The following is a 20,901-nucleotide window of genomic DNA, read 5'->3' as shown; positions in this document are numbered from 1 at the left end:
ACTCCAGTATTCTGGCCTTGAGAATTCCATGGACTATAGTCGATGAGGTCACACATAGTTGGACATGACTAACTCTCACTTTTGCGTATAAAATAAGGATAAAAAAATCTTTAAAATATATTACCAAAGAACGTATTAGATGTGTTTTTTCCTCTGTAGAATGAAAGTCACTATTTGTTCATATTTTCTCAAATAATTCAAATCTACTTTTCTATTTGCAGGGTTTGGAGACATAGTATCTGACTAAGATCTCTGGAAAGGAATCAGCTTTCATAGTTTTCAATGTCATTACTGGGCTTCATGTTTCACCCACATTTCACTTTAATGCAAACTCTTACAAGGCTAGTATTCTTAATACACATTTTCAATAATGTAATTCCTTAAGCCAAAATAGACGGTGGTTCCACATTCAAGAACCTAACTCTTATGATCTCAACTTATCTTTATGTTGTCAACTACTTGCTTGTAGTTCTCTATACCCCAAGCAAGCCTGTCTTAACTGCTTCCTTGCCTTCATTCATCCTTGCACTCAACTTGCAGCAATCTTCCCCATCTCATATTTATCTGTGTGATGTTAGTACTACCTGTCTTTGTAAGCTCAATACCACTATTCTCTACGAGCCCTCTCCTGAGCCTAATGAAAGTGAAAGTGTTAGTCGATCAGTCCTGTCGGACTCTTTGCAATCCCATGGAGTGTATCGTGCCAGGCTCCTATGTCCATGGAATTCTCCAGGCAAGAACACTGGAGTGGGTTGTCATTCCCTTCTCCAAAGCAATTCTCAACCCAAGGATCAAACATGGGTCTCTGGCATGTGGGCAGATGCTTTACCATCTGAGCCACCAGGGAAGTCAATATAAACAGAAGCGAACATATGTACATGTCTAAGGTTGTAAGTGTGATGTGGGCACACAATTACTAATGATACCACTTAATTAGAAATTTATTTTCTAATTTTGATATCAAGCCCAAGTGCAGGCACTTCAAAATTGTCAGTGTGTTTGAAAAGACTTTGAGAGGTGAGTAGCAGGTAAATGACTTAACAAATCCATTTTATTAAATATACAACTAATCCATTTTATTAAATATACAATATCCTATTTATCTCTGTACAACCATGTTTCCTGTCAAGAGGAAATAAAATATACTAGATTATGAACATGATAACTATAGGAAACTTTTCAGTATCTATTGCCAATTTGCTCTGTGTCTTAGTCAAAAAGTATTTTTTAAAAAGCAAATCAACCATGGTTCAGTAAATATAAGATATCTACCAGTACTGTTGTAGCTTAAAAACAATCATTTAGAAAGAGCAACACTACCTAATCTCCAAAAATGTTAGTGACATCTGTTGAAATGTAAAGGGTACCATTATTTTAGTCTGGTGAAAACATTTTGTTCAAGTATGGGCTCCTGACTTGCAAAGAAAAATAGTCTCTGGGTTATGTCAATGGCATTAAAGCATTAGCTACAGCATGAAAAAATAAGTTAACCTATGTATCATACTTGGATATAAGTATCTTTGGCTAGGTTTCTGATGAGTACAGTCTCTGAAGAATTTCCCCTTCCCGTTACAATTATTTGCATTTTAATTTGCAGCCATTTGTATCACCATGCCATTGCAGGTCTATTCAGGGAACTACTTTAAATGTTTTATGTACTAAATGGATGTTAGAAAAATCCCCCAATGTTGTTAATACCATAAATGCACAGGCAGTCACAAAAAGTAATACGTCACTATAGTTATTCTGATGTCAACTTCTAAGATAAAAATTTTAGACCCACTGGAAAATGAAAATACACATACATAGACCATTTTGCAAATGGTTTCAGGAGATTCCTATGCTTTAAGAAGCCCATGGGCTCCCCAACTATGACAATTTTTAAATAAGTGGTCATAAGTGCTCCCTTTCCAAGATGGGGCCCAATATCCCTTTTCCTTAATTCTAGGTGGGCTGTGATTCGCTTGCAACCAATAAAATGTGGCAAGAGTGGCAATGCATGTCTAATCCATAAATTGATCTATTTTTCACCTTGTTTGCTAAAACACTGGTGCTTGAAGCTATGAGCAGCATGTAAGACTTTTGTCTAAACCGAGGACATCATATTGTAAGACAGTCAATCCACTTGGAAAGACCAACTATAGTAGCTTCTGTGGTTAGCAGTCCTAGTCTTTGAGTCCTCATAGTTGTGATGCCAGATATAAAAATAAAATAGTCTTTACATGACTTTAGCCTCAAGACATTGAGTCACCTCCAGTTTTGATCCTTCTCAGAAGAATAACCTTGGGGTAGAAGAAATGTGCTTCCTTTTGGCCCTTTTTAAATTTCTAACCAACAGAAGACAAGAATAAATGTATTTTTTCTTTTACACAATGAATTTGGGATAACTTTATGCAGATATGTTTGTTATTCAATACAACAACTTATATTAAAAAGTTTAAGTATGTAGAGACAAGAAATCCAGAAGTATTGGGTTTGACTGAACTCAACTAGTCACACAAGGACTTAAAAGCAGAAAAAATTTTGATATTCTGTTTCTTCCAGGAAATGCAGATTCATAAAAATAGATCAAAATTGGAAATCCAGTCTGCCAAGTTAATGTGTGCTAAGTCCCTCAACTGTGACCTTTTAAATATAGGATTTCAAAAGAAAAAGATAATCATAATTAAAAGCAAACAAATTCATTAAGTTAATCCTCAGAGGGCATGTTCCCCCCCCCAGATTTGGCATATTGCCAAGTTATTTCTTCTTTATTAATGAGAATATATTTGGCTCAGGTGTGAAAACAAATTAACTATCAGTTTTTGTGACTTCATATAAGGAGGTCTATGTGTTGTTCATGACAGGTATTTACTTCATGGCTGCTAGTTATTTTTGTTTTGTTGAGGGGGAGGGTGGTAGGAAATTTCTCCATATAGTCAAATCCATAACTAACCTGAAAGGCTTCTTTCACCTTATAGTAACTCCATCATTAGGGACATATATCTCTAAATTTTGGTGAGAAATGTAAAGAAAGAACTTAAAAATCACGAGGGTTTTATGAAGGGCTAAGTTTGAAAGAAGACAGATGATTTTTATCCATATCTTGTTGGAAAACACAGATAAAATCTAAACTTTAGCCATAAAAGAAATATAGTCTCTCTGTGTCCTTAGAAAAAGGAAAATGTAATGAAGTTGGGTGAAGAGCTAACAATGTATTGTCAAATCCTGCTGAAAGTTAAATTCTAATCATTCTGTTTATTTTATTAATATTTTGTACTACATATTTTCCTTTGAGTGTCTGATATATCTGACTCTAACCAAAAGCTTATTTTTAGACCTTTCATGATATGAATGGACTGCTATGTTAAGGATTAGGTGACATCTAAATGTAGAGAAAAATACAATTTATTGAACATTATAGAAGAAATACTAAAATAACGTGTTAGTTCAAAGTAAAAAATATCACTCCATTTTGTATTTTTTGATCAAAGTAGGACATAAGCAATGAATTATTTATTGTATCAAAAAGGTGATAAATTTTAGCAAACACAAAGTGAAACAGTGAGCACAAAAGCAGCTTATTGTCACCTATAATATATAAATTACGTGCTCTACAATGGGATGATTCATGATGTTTTAAAGTCTTCTTATTTTTAGTATCAGAAGTGGTAATACAAATTCTTCTTCTGGTTCAATGCTTTTAATTATTTCTAGCAGTAATTTCCCCAGTGAATCAAAGTATTTATTTATTGGTCTATTTGAAATGACTTAGCAAGCAAACATTCTGGATGAACCTATGTGTCATCCTCTTTATTAGAATCATTAACATCTTCTTTTTCTACAGAAATATTAACAAAGGCAGGACATCGTTTATTCTTCAGAATAACAAGAGTGCAGGTCACCTGGAATTTAAATGACATCAAAACTCATGGTTAGAAACAGAAATTAGTCAGTTACCAAAAAAAGCTCTTGGCTTTTCCTAAGAGTAACTTCTCTATTGAAATAGTTGTCATCATGCAGATAACAATGTAATCTTGGGAAAATGTAAAGGAAGCAACTATTTGAAGGAGCTGCAGACTTAAAGCAGACAGAAAGTGAGGGGGACTTGAGTCTAAATAAGAGAAATATAGCAGTTTATACTTGTGGTTTAACTTTTAGCCTGAGACACTTGGCAGTTTAGATGGAAGGCATGGGTGGCATGGGTGGAATGAGATGAGGTGGAAACAGTTGTATTCAAAGCTAAAAGCTACAGTCATTTTAACTTTACAAATAACAGGATGGAAATTGGGGCTTTTGGGGTGGCTGGAAAGTATTTCAGGAAATAGGATTGACAAGACTTCTTGTCTGAAGGAATATAGCAGGTTTGATAGTGGGGTGTTGGGGAGTTGGGGAATACCTCTACCACGTACATAGAATAACCGATAAAAGATAGTGGTTACTGTTATTAAAACTATATCATGAGTTCAATTATTCTGTTACAAAATGTCAATCAGGCAGTTGTAAACATGACAGAGAAGAGCTATAAATATATACATAAATATATACATAAATTAATACTTTAGTTAATATAAATATATACTTATATATAATATAATATACATATAATATATAATTATAAATATAAAAATTATACTAATAAATATAATATATAATTTATATATATTATACACATAACGTATATACTTTTATAAATATATATATACAGTTATATACATATGTATAATTTATATTATGTATATATAATATATACATAATTTATATATCAATTATATATGAATATACATATTATGAATAAATATATATTTATATATTATATTATTCATTATACTAATATATTACATATTAAAATTATATATATTATATTATACATTAATATTAATATATTGATATATTATAACTATTATATGTTAATATATTATAATATATACAATAATATAATATATGAAAATTAACATATTCATGTAATACCAAATATTAATACAGGCTAATATATTATATATAAAATATTATATGTACATAATCTATATACACTAATATTAATATATTAACAAAATTAACTATTATATTAGGTATATAAAATATATTAATATCTATTATTAATATATTAATTAAAATATATGATACATTATATATAATATATAAAATATATAATATATTAATATTAATATATTAATAATAAAATTATATCAGTTAATATATATATTAATATATAATATATAGTACATATAACATATATTTATATATTATATATGATATGATATCATATATATATATTATATTATATATATAGTATATATATTGTGTTACATATATTATATTATATATATAATATATATACATTATATAATACATATTTTATGTGTATTATATTATATATTATACTATACTATTACTATATATAATATATAAATATTATTAATATATTAATATATTTTATAAATATATATTTAATTAATTATTATAATAATCATATTAGAATATATTAATACATATATTATATATAATATATAACTATATTATATATTATATAATTATATAATATTATATATTATTGTATAATATATAAGTATAATACATAATATATTATATATATTTTATAGTTATATATAACTATATATAATACTTTATGTATTATATAATATATATAATATATTATAATTCCATTATATATATTAATATATAATATAATATATAAAATTATATAATTAATATATACTATATAGTATATAAATGTTAATGTAATATGTATAATATGTATAATATATGTATACTAATAAATAATTTACATATATATTATATTATATTATATATGCATAACACATAATTGTTAAATAATTATATATAATATATAATTTTATATACTATATATAACATATAATTTTATATACTATATATAACATATAATATATATTTCATATTATATAAATATAGTATCATATGTATGTAATATATAACATATATAATATAATATATATAATATACACTATAATGTACATAATGTATATTATATATATTATACTATAAAATATATAATAAAATATATAATATATCAGATCAGATCAGTCAGTCATGTCCGACTCTTTGTGACCCCATGAATAGCAGCACACCAGGCCTCCCTGTCCATCACCACCTCCTGGAGTTCACTGAGACTCACGTCTATTGAGTCCGTGATGTCATCCAGCCTTCTCATCCTCTGTCGTCCCCTTGTCCTCTTGCCCCCAATCCCTCCCAGCATCAGAATCTTTCCCAATGAATCAACTCTTCGCATGAGGTGGCAAAAGTACTGAGGTTTCAGCTTTAGCATCGTTCCTTCCACGAAATCCCAGGGCTGATCTCCTTCAGAATGGACTAGTTGGATCTCCTTGCAGATCAAGAGACTCTCAGGAGTCTTCTCCAACATCACAGTTCAGAAGCATCAATTCTTCGGTGCTCAGCCTTCTTCACAGTCCAACTCTCACATCCATACATGACCACAGGAAAAACCATATCCTAGACTAGACGAACCTTTGTTGGCAAAGTAATGTCAGTGCTTTTGAACATGCTATCTATGTTGCTAATAATTTTCCTTCCAAGGAGTAACCGTCTTTTAATTTCATATATAAACATATATATATATATTTATATATGTAATATATTATACATATATTTTATATATTTTACATATATAATATGTATTCAATATATTATATAATATTATAATATATTATTTATATCAGATCAGTCGCTCAGTCCTGTCTGACTTTTTATGACGCCATGAATTGTAGCACACCAGGCCTCCCTGTCCAGCACCAAATCCCGGAATTCAATGAGATTCACATCCATCAAGTCAATGATGCCATCCAGCCATCTTATCCTCTGTCGTCCACTTCTCCTCCTGCCCCCAACCCCTCCCAGCATCAGAGTCTTTTCCAATGAGTCAACTCTTCACATGAGGTGGCCAAAGTACTGGAGTTTCAGCTTTAGCATCATTCCTTCCAAAGAAATCCCAGGGCTGATCTCCTTCAGAATGGACTGGTTGGGTCTCCTTGCAGTCCAAGGGACTCTCAAGAGTCTTCTCCAAACCACAGTTCAAAAGCATCAATTCTTCGGCGCTCAGCCTTCTTCACAGTCCAACTCTCACATCCATACATGACCACAGGAAAAACCATAGCCTTGACTAGACGAACCTTTGTTGGCAAAGTAATGTCTCTGCTTTTGAATATGCTATCTAGGTTGGTCATAACTTTCCTTCCAAGGAGTAAGCATCTTTTAATTTCATGGCTGCAGTCACCATCTGCAGTAATTTTGGAGCCGAGAAAAATAAAGTCTGACACTGTTTCCACTGTTTCCCCATCTATTTCCCATGAAGTGGAGGGACCGGATGCCATGATCTTTGTTTTCTGAATGTTGAGCTTTAAGTCAACTTTTTCTCTCTCCACTTTCACTTTCATCAAGAGGCTTTTGAGTTCCTCTTCACTTTCTGCCATAAGGGTGGTGTCATCTGCATGTTTGAGGTTGTTGATATTTCTCCCGGCAATCTTGATTCCAGTTTATGTGTCTTCCAGTCCAGCATTTCTCATGATGTACTCTGCATATAAGTTAAATAAACAGGGTGACAATATACAGCCTTGACAAACACCTTTTCCTATTTGGAACCAGTCTGTTGTTCCATGTCCAGTTCTAACTGTTGCTTCCTGACCTCCACACAAATTTCTCAAGAGGCAGATTAGGTGGTCTGGTATTCCCATCTCTTTCAAAATTTTCCACAGTTTATTGTGATCCACACAGTCAAAGGCTTTGGCATAGTCAATAAAGCAGAAATAGATGTTTTTCTGGAACTCTCTTGATTTTTCCATGATCCAGCGGATGTTGGCAATTTGATCTCTGGTTCCTCTGCCTTTTCTAAAACCAGCTTGAACATCAGGAAGTTCACATACTGCTGAAGCCTGGCTTGGAGAATTTTGAGCATTACTTGACTAGCATGTGACATGAGTGCAATTGTGCCGTAGTTTGAGCATTCTTTGGCATTGTCTTTCTTTGGTGTTGGAATGAAAACTGACCTTTTCCAGTCCTGTGGCCACTGCTGAGTTTTCCAAATTTGCTGGCATATTGAATGCAGCACTTTCACAGCATCATCTTTCAGGATTTGGCATAGCTCAACTGGAATTCCATCACCTCCACTAGCTTTGTTCGTAGTGATGCTTTCTAAGGCCCACTTGACTTCACATTCCAGAATGTCTGGCTCTAGGTCAGTGATCACACCATCGTGATTATCTGGGTCATGAAGATCTTTTTTGTACAGTTCTTCTGTGTATTCTTGCCATCTCTTCTTAATATCTTCTACTTCTGTTAGGCCCATACCATTTCTGTCCTTTATCGGGCTCATCTTTGCATGAAATGTTCCTTTGGTATCTCTGATTTTCTTGAAGAGATCCCTAGACTTTCCCATTCTGTTGTTTTCTTCTATTTCTTTGCATTGATCCCTGAAGAAGGCTTTCTTGTCTCTTCTTGCTATTCATTGGAACTCTGCATTCAGATGTTTATATCTTTCCTTTTCTCCTTTTCTTTTTGCTTCTCTTCTTTTCACAGCTATTTTTAAAGCCTCCCCAGACAGCCATTTTGCTTTTTTGCATTTCTTTTCTCTGGGAATGATCTTGATCCCTGTCTCCTGTACAATGTCACGAACCTCTTTCCATAGTTCATCAGGCACTCTATCTATCAGATCTAGGCCCTTAAATCTATTTCTCACTTCCACTGTATAATCATAAGGGATTTGATTTAGGTCATACCTGAATGGTCTAGTGGTTTTCCCTACACTCTTTGATTTAAGTCTGAATTTGGCAATAAGGAGTTCATGGCCTGAGCCACAGTTAGCTCCTGGTCTTTTTTTTGCTGACTGTATAGAGCTTCTCCATCTTTGACTGCAAAGAATGTAATCAATCTGATTTCGGTGTTGACCATCAGGTGATGTCCATGTGTAGAGTCTTCTCTTATGTTGTTGGAAGAGGGTGTTTGTTATGACCAGTGCATTTTTTTGGCAAAACTCTATTAGTCTTTGCCCTGCTTCATTCCGTATTCCAAGGCCAAATTTGATTGTTACTCAAGGTGTTTCTTGACTTCCTACTTTTGCATTCCAGCATTATACTTTTGCATAATGAAAAGGACATCTTTTTTGGGTGTTAGTTCTAAAAGGTCTTGTAGTCTTCATAGAACCGTTCAACTTCAGCTTCTTCAGCGTTACTGGTTGGGGCATAGACTTGGATTACTCTGATATTGAATGGTTTGCCTTGGAAACGAACAGAGATCATTCTGTCGTTTTTGAGATTGCATCCAAGTACTGCATTTTGGACTCTTTTGTTGACCATGATGGCCACTCCATTTCTTCTGAGGGATTCCTGCCTGCAGTAGTAGATATAATGGTCATCTGAGTTAAATTCACCCTTTCCAGTCCATTTCAGTTCGCTGATTCCTAGAATGTCGACATTCACTCTTGCCATCTCTTGTTTGACCACTTCCAATTTGCCTTGATTCATGGACCTGACATTTCAGGTTCCTATGCAATATTGCTCTTTACAGCATCGGACCTTGCTTCTATCACCAGTCACATCCACAGCGGGGTATTCTTTGTGCTTTGGCTCCATCCCTTCATTCTTTCTGGAGTTATTTCTCCACTGATCTCCAGTAGCCTATTGGGCACCTACTGACCTGGGGAGTTGCTCTTTCAGTATCCTATCATTTTGCCTTTTCATACTGTTCATGGGGTTCTCAAGACAAGAATAATGAAGTGATTTGCTATTCCCTTCTACAGTGGACCACATTCTGTCAAATCTCTGTGGTAATAAGAGGGCTCAAAGATGTCAATACTTGTTAAGCTATACATTTAATTTTTAATTTTCTATGTCTTTGATTTGGGTTAAAAACTTTTTTAAATAAAAACAAAAATTATATTCTTATAATGTCTTTGGAAAGACTATAATTTATATATAAAAATATTTATATATTTATTTATAAATTTATATATTGTATATTTATATATAATATATAATATTATATATTGTATATATTACATAAATAGTATATATTATGTATTATATTATGTATTATATATTATATATTATGTACTATATTATGTATTTTATAATATATTATTATATAATAATATATAATTATTATAAAATCATATATATTTTATTATTATATATAATATACTTTATATTATATATTATATGTATTATATATATTATATATATAATTATATATTATATGTATTATATATATTATATATATAATTATATATTATATGCATTATATATATTATATATATTATGTATTATATAATATATATAATAAAATGTATTATGTTTTATATTATATATTATATATTATGCATTATATTATATATTATTATATTATAATATATATTTATTATAAAATTATATATAATATATTATATATATAATAATATTACTATGATACTATTTTTATGTGTTAGATTAGATATTATATACATTATCTATAAAATATTACATTATATATATTATATTATATTAGTATATACTATTATTATATAATTATATATATTTTATTATATATAATATAGAACTATATATTATACATTATATATTATGTAGTATACTTTTATAATTATACATTATATAGTTATAATTATATATAATATATAAAATTATAATATATGCTATAATATATTATAATATTATAAATTTAATATTATATATTAAATATAATTATAATAGGACTCCATGTCCGAAGGGCGGCAGCCAAGAGGAGTTACCCCACGTCCGAGGTCAGCGGCAACGGCTAGAGTACCAGACTGCGATGGCGCAGGAACCACCCAAAGGAGCTATCCCATGTCTGAGGTCAAGCCGGGGCGGCTGAGAGGAGATACCCAGCGTCCGAGGTCAGGGGAGGCAGCCAGGAGGAGCTACCCCACGCCCCTAAGCCTGAGGCCAGGGGTAACGGCCGGGAGGAGATACACCATGCCCCAAGCCTGAGGCCAAGGGCAGAGGTGGGGAAGAGCAAGGGCACAACCGAGGCCAGGGGTGGTGGCCGGGAAGACCAACCCCACGGCCAAGGATCCATGGCTGCGCGGGCACAGGAAGGCCTAGAGGAGCTATTCCACACTGAAGGTCAGGAAGGGCGGCAGTGAGGAGACACCCCTCAACCAAGGTAAGGAGCACTGGCTGTGCTTTCCTGGAGCAGCTGTGAAGAGATACCCCACGCCCAAGGTAAGAGAAACACAAGTAAGACGGTAGGTGTTGCAAGAGGGCATCAGAGGGCAGACACACTGAAACCATACTCAAAGAAAACTAGTCAATCTAATCACACTAGGACCACAGCCTTGTCTAACTCAATGAAACAAAGCCATCCATGCCCCTGGGACAACCGAAGATGGGCGGGTCATGATGGAGAGATCTGACAGAATGTGGTCCACTGGAGAAAAGAATAGCAAATCCCTTCATTATTCTTGTCTTGAGAACCCCATGAACAGTATGAAAAGGCAAAATGATAGGATACTGAAAGAACAACTCCCCAGGTCAGTAGGTGCCCAATAGGCTACTGGAGATCAGTGGAGAAATAACTCCAGAAAGAATGAAGGGATGGAGCCAAAGCACAAAGAATACCCCGCTGTGGATGTGACTGGTGATAGAAGCAAGGTCCGATGCTGTAAAGAGCAATATTGCATAGGAACCTGGAATGTCAGGTCCATGAATCAGGGCAAATTGGAAGTGGTCAAACAAGAGATGGCAAGAGTGAATGTCGACATTCTAGGAATCAGCGAACTGAAATGGACTGGAAAGGGTGAATTTAACTCAGATGACCATTATATCTACTACTGCAGGCAGGAATCCCTCAGAAGAAATGGAGTGGCCATCATGGTCAACAAAAGAGTCCAAAATGCAGTACTTGGATGCAATCTCAAAAACGACAGAATGATCTCTGTTCGTTTCCAAGGCAAACCATTCAATATCAGAGTAATCCAAGTCTATGCCCCAACCAGTAACGCTGAAGAAGCTGAAGTTGAACGGTTCTATGAAGACTACAAGACCTTTTAGAACTAACACCCAAAAAAGATGTCCTTTTCATTATGCAAAAGTATAATGCTGGAATGCAAAAGTAGGAAGTCAAGAAACACCTTGAGTAACAGGCAAATTTGGCCTTGGAATACGGAATGAAGCAGGGCAAAGACTAATAGAGTTTTGCCAAGAAAATGCACTGGTCATAACAAACACCCTCTTCCAACAACATAAGAGAAGACTCTACACATGGACATCACCTGATGGTCAACACCGAAATCAGATTGATTATATTCTTTGCAGTCAAAGATGGAGAAGCTCTATACAGTCAGCAAAAAAAAAGACCAGGAGCTGACTGTGGCTCAGGCCATGAACTCCTTATTGCCAAATTCAGACTTAAATCAAAGAGTGTAGGGAAAACCACTAGACCATTCACGTATGACCTAAATCAAATCCCTTATGATTATACAGTGGAAGTGAGAAATAGATTTAAGGGCCTAGATCTGATAGATAGAGTGCCTGATGAACTATGGAAAGAGGTTCGTGACATTGTACAGGAGACAGGGATCAAGATCATTCCCAGAGAAAAGAAATGCAAAAAAGCAAAATGGCTGTCTGGGGAGGCTTTAAAAATAGCTGTGAAAAGAAGAGAAGCAAAAAGAAAAGGAGAAAAGGAAAGATATAAACATCTGAATGCAGAGTTCCAATGAATAGCAAGAAGAGACAAGAAAGCCTTCTTCAGGGATCAATGCAAAGAAATAGAAGAAAACAACAGAATGGGAAAGTCTAGGGATCTCTTCAAGAAAATCAGAGATACCAAAGGAACATTTCATGCAAAGATGAGCCCGATAAAGGACAGAAATGGTATGGGCCTAACAGAAGTAGAAGATATTAAGAAGAGATGGCAAGAATACACAGAAGAACTGTACAAAAAAGATCTTCATGACCCAGATAATCACGATGGTGTGATCACTGACCTAGAGCCAGACATTCTGGAATGTGAAGTCAAGTGGGCCTTAGAAAGCATCACTACGAACAAAGCTAGTGGAGGTGATGGAATTCCAGTTGAGCTATGCCAAATCCTGAAAGATGATGCTGTGAAAGTGCTGCACTCAATATGCCAGCAAATTTGGAAAACTCAGCAGTGGCCACAGGACTGGAAAAGGTCAGTTTTCATTCCAATCCCAAAGAAAGGCAATATCAAAGAATGCTCAAACTATGGCACAATTGCATTCATCTCACACGCTAGTCAAGTAATGCTCAAAATTCTCCAAGCCAGGCTTCAGCAATATATGAACTTCCTGATGTTCAAGCTGGTTTTAGAAAAGGCAGAGGAACCAGAGATCAAATTGCCAACATCCGCTGGATCATGGAAAAATCAAGAGAGTTCCAGAAAAACATCTATTTCTGCTTTATTGACTATGCCAAAGCCTTTGACTGTGTGGATCACAATAAACTGTGGAAAATTTTGAAAGAGATGGGAATACCAGACCACCTAATCTGCCTCTTGAGAAATTTGTATGGAGGTCAGGAAGCAACAGTTAGAACTGGACATGGAACAACAGACTGGTTCCAAATAGGAAAAGGTGTTTGTCAAGGCTGTATATTGTCACCCTGTTTATTTAACTTATATGCAGAGTACATCATGAGAAATGCTGGACTGGAAGACACACAAACTGGAATCAAGATTGCCGGGAGAAATATCAACAACCTCAGATATGCAGATGACACCACCCTTATGGCAGAAAGTGAAGAGGAACTCAAAAGCCTCTTGATGAAAGTGAAAGTGGAGAGTGAAAAATTTGGCTTAAAGCTCAACATTCAGAAAACGAAGATCATGGCATCTGGTCCCACCACTTCATGGGAAATGGATGGGGAAACAGTGGAAACAGTGTCAGACTTTATTTTTGTGGGCTCCAAAATTACTGCAGATGGTGACTGCAGCTATGAAATTAAAAGATGCTTACTCCTTGGAAGGAAAGTTATGACCAACCTAGATAGCATATTCAAAAGCAGAGACATTACTTTGCCAACAAAGGTTCGTCTAGTCAAGGCTATGGTTTTTCCTGTGGTCATGTATGGATGTGAGAGTTGGACTGTGAAGAAGGCTGAGCGCCGAAGATTGATGCTTTTAAACTGTGGTGTTGGAGAAGACTCTTGAGAGTCCCTTGGACTGCAAGGAGACTCATCCAGTCCATTCTGAAGGAGATTAGCCCTGGGTGTTCTTTGGAAGGAATGATGCTAAAGCTGAAACTCCAGTACTTTGGCCACCTCATGCGAAGAATTGACTCATTGGAAAAGCCTCTGATGCTGGGAGGGATTGGGGGCAGGAGGAAAAGGGGACAACAGAGGATGAGATGCCTGGATGGCATCACTAACTCGATGGACGTGAGTTTGAGTGAACTCCGGAATTTGGTGATGGACAGGGAAGCCTGGCGTGCTGCAATTCATGGGGTCGCAAAGAGTCAGATATGACTGAACGACTGATCTGATCTGATAATGGCTGAACTGTATCATTAGCACAGAAACCCCAAGTAGATACATCCCAACTCTTCCCTCTTTCCATAAATAGTGATTACACGACTTTTTAAACCACCACTACCCCGTGGGTTTTTTTTTTTTTTCATAGTTTATTATCATATCTTTTAAATCTCTTTTAGTTTATACCTTTTAAATTCAACCACTTTTTGCCCTTAAATTTTATCTGTTGAAGAATTCAGAGCATTTGACCTACAAAATTTCATAGATAAACAGCCTGTGTTCTCTACAGATTGGAAGCTGGACCCATAAATTTGACTAGACTCACATTTGATTTCTTTTGGTAGATTATTGTGTTTTATTAGGGGGCATCTTATGTCTGATTGCCCTTTTTTTGATGCTAGCTACTATTGAAATGTGATGCCTAGTTTCATTTTTCATTTGGGTTTTTCTAGAGGGTGGTATTCTAACTCTTTCTCACTTACTAGCAAATGTAAAGAGACAATTCTGATCTACTATTTGATTACCCAGTGGTAAGGAGTTCATATAGAAAAGGGAAAATAAATGCTTGTCTCTCATTTATTTACCAATTTTCAAGATAAATAATTAATCATTAATAATCTTTAAAATTAGTTTTAATATGAATTTATGCATTTAATCCTATTTAATGAGTTTCAAAACATTGAAATCATCATCCTTTTTAAAGGCTAAATTGTTCTAATTTTGTCAGTAGTTTCTTCCTTTATGATAAATTCTATTTTGAGAATTGATACATGCTTAATACACAGAAGGGATAAAATTGGCATTTGGGTTTAAAAAAAAATGTTTATTGTTATTTATTTATTTGACTGCACTGGGTCTTAGTTTTAGCATGTGGGATCTGGTTCACTGACCAGGTATCTGACCCAGGCCCCCTGCACTGGGAGTGTGGAGTCTTAGCCACTGGATCATCTGGGAAGTCCTGAATTTGGGTGTTTTTGAAGGACCAAGTTATCCTGTGCCCAATTAGCAGTTTCATTTTAGCAGTAAAACACCCTTTTCACTCTTTTTAGTGTGATGTATGTGTATGTGTTTATGTTCATGTGTTTTTATGTGTCCATTGTGCACATACATGTGTGTGCCTATGTTTGTGCAACAGAAAAACTCTGTGACCTCTCTTTCCAACATTTTTACCACTTGACCTTAGATTGGCTTTATTACATTTCCTTCTCTTGAGTGCATTAAAGATTCAGTTGATTTTAATCTGATTTATACTATTGCTTCTGAAATATACTAATGATAATTTGATTGTTTTCCTTATAAATAACTACTTATTTCAGCTAATGATCTAAAATTTTTATTTTACATTCCAATAGTTTGAATTATAGTTAGTATTGATTTTTTTGTTACTATTGTCAACTACATGATGTGATCATTCTATATGTAGAATTTTTTAAAGAAAACCCCCAATAGTTTTTGCTTTAGTTCTAATTTGTTCTGTTTTATGGAGTTGTTTTTCTTCTTCAGAGACTGCTATTATCAGTATTGTTGGATGTCATTTTCTAATCTTTAGGTCTTATCAATTTCTTCCAAACTTAAAAAAAATTATTTTCCTTCATTTCATTATAACTTCGATTTACTTCTTTCCTGTATTTCTCTGAAGGTATTATGTGACATGCTTATGCTTTTATTATTTTTAAAATATCTGTGATATGTTTTGAAATATAATTGTAATTTTTATGTATACTCTGAGTGTGTCTCGCTAATATGCTCTTATTTTCTGTATTCTTTTTAATTTTTATTTTTTAAAAACTTTCCTTTTCTGTCTTATTCCCTTCCATCTGAAATCACCTGTTTGTTTTCTGTATCTAGAACTCTTTTTCTGCTTTGTTATGTTTGTTTATTTATTTTGTTTTTAGGTTCCTCAAGTAAATGAAATCATATAGTATTTGTCTTTCTCTGTATGACTTCACTTAGCATAATACCCTCTAGGTCAATAATGCTGTTTCAAACGGCAAGATTTCATTCTTTTGTAAAGTTAAATATTATTTATATGTGTGTACCTCATTTTCTTCACCCATTCATCTATTAGTGGGCACTTAGTTTGCTTCCATAGCTTGGCTATTGTAACTAATGCTGCAATGAACAAAAGTGTGCATGTACCTTTTTAAACGAGTGTTTTTGTTTTCTTTGGATAAAAATATACAGGAGTGAAATAGCTGGATCCTATTGTAGTATTTTTATTTTTGTGAGATCTCTCCATATGGTTTTCGTAGTGCCTACATCAATTTATATTCACAACAGTGTATGAGAGTTTCCTATTTCTCCACACCCCCAGCAACACTTGTTATTTGTTGTTGTTTTGTTAATATCCATTCTGATTGGTGTGATGTGATATATCATTTTGGTTTTGGATTGATTTACCTGATGATTAGTGATGCTGAGCATCATTTCATGTGCCTGCTGGCCATCTGTATATCTCATTTGGAAAAATGTCCCATATTTTAATTGTTTTTTTATTAAATTGTATGAGTTCATTGTATTGATATATTTGGAATATTTACCCAACATCTGATATATCATTTATAAATATCTTCTCCCATTCAGTAGGTAACCTTTTTGTTTTGCTGATTGTTTCCTTCACTGTGCAAAACCTTTTTAGTTTGATGTAGTCCCATTTGTTTATTTTTGCTTTTGTTTTGTTTAAGGTCTATTTGAGATTTTTCTTATTTCCTGAGGTTGACTTTTGTTGCTATAAACTTCCTTAGAATTGTTTTTGTTGGATCTCATAGATTTTGGAATGTTATATTTTCATTGTTGTATATCTGAAAGCAATTTTTAAAATTTCCTCTGACATTTTCATTGACCCACTAGTTGCTTAGTATCATATTGCTTAGACTCCACGTGTTTATAGTATTTTTTTTTTAAGATTCTTGTTAATTTCTAGTCTCATATTGTTGTGGTTGAAAAAGATGCTTGATATGACTTCAGTCTTCTCCATTTTATTTAAATTTCAGTCTTAAATTTGTTTCATGGACTAGCATATGATTTGTCCAAGAGAATATTCCATATTGACCTTAAAAATTATGTATTCTGCTGTTTTGGGATGCAATATTCAGAAGATATCTCACATGCTAGTAAAGTAATGCTCAAAATTCTACAAGCCAGGCTTCAGCAATACATAAACCATGAACTTCCAGATGTTCAAGCTAGTTTTAGAAAAGGCAGAGGAACCAGAGATCAAATTGCCAACATCTGCTGGATCATTGAAAAGGCAAGAGAGTTCCAGAAAAACATTTATTTCTGCTTTATTGACTATGCCAAAGCCTTTGACTGTGTGGATCACAAAAAACTGTGGAAAATACTGAAAGAGATGGGAATACCAGACCACCTGACCTGCCTCTTGAGAAATCTGTATGCAGGTCAGGAAGCAACAGTTAGAACTGGATATGGAACAATAGACTGGTTCCAAATAGGAAAAGGAGTACATCTAGGCTGTATATTGTCACTCTGCTTATTTAATTTATATGCAGAGTACATCATGAGAAACCCTGGGCTGGAGGAAGCACAAGCTGGAATCAAGATTGCTGGGAGAAATATCAATAACCTCAGATATGCAGATGATACCACCCTTATGGCAGAAAGTGAAGAAGAACTAAAAACCCTCTTGATGAAAGTGAAAGAGGAGAGTGAAAATGTTGGCTTAAAGCTCAACATTCAGAAAATGAAGATCATGGCATCCAGTCTCATCACTTCATGGGAAATAGGGAAACAGTGGAAACAGTGTCAGACTTTATTTGGGGGGGGGGGCTCCAAAATGACTGCAGATGGTGATTACAGCCATGAAATTAAAAGACGCCTACTCCTTGGAAGGAAAGTTATAACCAACCTAGATGGCATACTCAAAAGCCGAGATATTACTTTGCCAACAAAGGTCTGTCTAGTCAAGGTTATGGTTTTTCCAGTGGTCATGTATGGATGTGAGAGTTGGACTGTGAAGAAAGCTGAGCACTGGAGAATTGATGCTTTTGAATTGTGGTGTTGGAGAAGACTCTTGAGAGTCCCTTGGACTGCAAGGAAATCCAACCAGTCCATCCTAAAAGAGACCAGTCCTGGGTGTTCATTGGAAGGACTGATGCTGAGGCTGAAACTCCAATACTTTGGCTACCTCATGTGAAGAGTTGACTCATTGGAAAAGACACAGATGCTGGGGGGATTGGGGGCAGGAGGAGAAGGGGACAACAGAGGATGAAATGGCTGGATGGCATGACCGACTCAATGCACGTGAGTTTGGGTGAACTCCAGGAATTGGTGATGGACAGGAAAGCCTGGCATGCTGCGATTCACGGGGTTGCAAAGAGTCGGACATGACTGAGTGACTGAACTGAACTGATTCTGGAGATATTTATTCCATCTGATCAAATTTATTCCATCTGGTCAATATTTTCTTATTGGATTTCTGTCTGGATGATTTGTCCATTGATAAAATGGGGTCTTAAATTGCTTTACAATAATTGTAGTACTAGCTATTTCTCTCTTTACATCTTTTAAAATTTGCTATATGTGTTTTAGTGTTTCTATGTTGGTTCATATATATTTGCGTGTATAGAATATTCTTATTTTTGAATTGATTGTTTTATTGGGGTCTTCCTATTCTGCCATCTCGATTTCCTTCTCTAGTGGCATTTTTAATAGAATATCTTTAAATCAAACAGTACTAAATTCAGAGGTGGCAGTTTAAGCTAAATATAGCTGATAAAGAGTTACATTAAAGCTGAGTAGCCTACTGGAAAGAAATTAACATTAGCATTCAAGAGAGCTGGGTTCCAGCTGAGGTTCTGCCAATAGTAAGCTGTGTGAGTTTAGTTATTTATCAAACAATATGCTTTAGTTCCTTATTCTAAGGTAGGTATGCTAGTTCTCTCTAACCTCTTCAGATAATTTTTTTTTTTAAATATTGGCTAAAATCAAAGCATGTCACAGGAAAATGATCAATGACAATAAATGACAATAAAATTAATGAGGGAAAAGGTAGGATTAAAATTGTATTCATTAAAATAAATTCAATTTTATATAAATAAAAATGTTTATACATCTGAAAGTACATGTTTATTTAAATAAGAGAAAATCTATAAGTAATTTTTATTTTCCTACTTGTATATTTGAATATTACTAAAGTTATAGTTGAAATTAAAGTTTTAGTTATAAGGCTGCTGGGACTATATTTTAAAAGTTGAAAGCATTGTGTTAAGGAAAATATATTATCATAATGAGAAGAATGAAGTAGATTTTAGTTAAAAAAGAGAACAAAGCTGAAGGTCACATGAACATTGAACTTAATTTTGTCTGCCAAATGTTAATTACATGCCCTGGGCTGGAATGCTTGATTGCTCTAAATTACTGTTTCATTGTCTATAATATGACAATAAAAAGGTGTTTTAATGTTTGTTGTTTACAATAGTAGATTAATAATATCCAACCATTTATAATCCCCGAATACTATTGTCTAATGATTTTTTTTTTTAATTTCCAAGAAAGGTTTCAATTTTAATGAAAAAACAAAAACAAAAAACGTCCCCAACCAATTTATGTTAAATATTGTTAAGGAAAGAGCTGCTTTTCTTCACTTCTTCATTAGTATCTATCATGTTGGTTCCTTTGTCCACATGGGGGTATTGTTTTTAATTTTGACAACCTGATATAATACTCAATTTTGTTATCTTATATGTGTATGTAATTATACTTGTCCTTGCAGGTATTATGGTAACACAATTAAATGAGACAATATATGCAGAATGTCTAGATTAGAGAAGAAGCTCCTATTACTAGAGAATGGATAAAGACAGACTTTAGCATTCACTGAGGATGAATGCCACTAAAGGATCACTTGAAGCATCCATTTCAGTATGACTCAGAAATCAGAGGAGTAAAACAGTCATATATAAAACATTCTTGGAAAAATTGCCAAGTCTTTGCATTGGGTAGAGAAAGAAGATCCTAGATTTTGGAATTCATGCTATAATGCAAAATGCACACTATCTTCTAAACATCTATAGAAATAAATAAGATCCACTAGATATGAAAATTATTTTATCCTTTTCATTTTAGTGATTTAGTGATACATTAGTAACAAACATATCCTACATTATATTTTGTAATATCTAAGCTATCAGTTCAGTCAGTTCAGTCACTCAGTCGTGTCCAACTCTTTGTGACCGCATGAATCGCAGCACGCCAGGCCTCCCTGCCCATCACCAACACCCGGAGTTCACTCAGACTCATGTCCATCAAGTCAGTGATGCCATCCAGCCATCTCATCCTCTGTCATCCCCTTCTCCTCCTGCCCCCAATCCCTCCCAGCATCAGAGTCTTTTCCAATGAGTCAACTCTTCGCATGAGGTGGCCAAAGTACTGGAGTTTCAGCTTTAGCATCATTCCTTCCAAAGAA

General features: G+C 34.2%; 1 long non-coding RNA gene across 3 annotated transcripts in view; it reads left to right on the top strand.

The window, feature by feature from the left end:
• LOC147343953 (uncharacterized) overlaps positions 1-12,661 on the top strand; it is a 127,028-nt gene extending 114,367 nt beyond the window's left edge. For all 3 annotated transcript variants that reach the window (XR_015155324.1, XR_015155321.1, XR_015155319.1), the window contains one exon: positions 10,716-12,661. This is a non-coding gene — a long non-coding RNA (uncharacterized LOC147343953). The remainder of the gene's footprint in view (positions 1-10,715) is intronic.
• Positions 12,662-20,901: the final 8,240 nt, after the last annotated feature.

Source organism: Bos grunniens, chromosome 26, assembly GCF_055505025.1.
Source record: "Bos grunniens cultivar Pamir isolate PY7600 chromosome 26, Bosgru_T2T1.0, whole genome shotgun sequence".
NCBI classification, from domain to species: domain Eukaryota; kingdom Metazoa; phylum Chordata; class Mammalia; order Artiodactyla; family Bovidae; genus Bos; species Bos grunniens.
This window is presented reverse-complemented; position numbering and strand designations above follow the sequence as displayed.